Below are 604 nucleotides of genomic sequence, written 5' to 3' on the forward strand. Positions count from 1 at the left end.
TGTGTAGTGAAATCCACGGGGATCTTTTATTACCTGTTCGGTATTTTTAGTGCACCCTTTTAAGCTTTTATTGAAAGCTATTATTTCAAGCTTTTGTTTTTGTATTTCTTTTACTTCAGCAATATCTTAAATATTTTATGTCCTATATATATCTAGGGTTCAGTCATTTATTTAGTTGACATGTAGCAAGCGTTACTCAAGGCACTGATTTCAGCTCTTCTGAGGCATGAAAAAAAATTTATATTTTGTTCATAATACCAAACACTTCTGTTTCCTTGTTTCTTGGCAAGAGATTTCACAACCACTGTTGAGCACGACACAGCAGCCCTCAAGGTTGGTCCATGCTTTTCTGTCTAGATGTCGGGCTATGCTCCTTGGGTCACCTTCTTGGCGGGACCCAAGATGAGCAAATTATTGTGAACTAATTGTAAACCTTCTTGGGCAGTTTCGTGAAAACACAAGTAGTGGGCTAATCCCACTCTTTAGAAATCTCTTACATAGATATGATACAAAGATTTTACTTTTATTGAATAAAAATGGTTGTTTTTATTTAAAGAGAAAATTTTATGTAATAGTGTCATTGGCCCGTCTGTCCGATCTGGTA

This window comes from Penaeus monodon, chromosome 25 (assembly GCF_015228065.2).
Source record: "Penaeus monodon isolate SGIC_2016 chromosome 25, NSTDA_Pmon_1, whole genome shotgun sequence".
Classification (NCBI taxonomy): Eukaryota; Metazoa; Arthropoda; class Malacostraca; order Decapoda; family Penaeidae; genus Penaeus; species Penaeus monodon.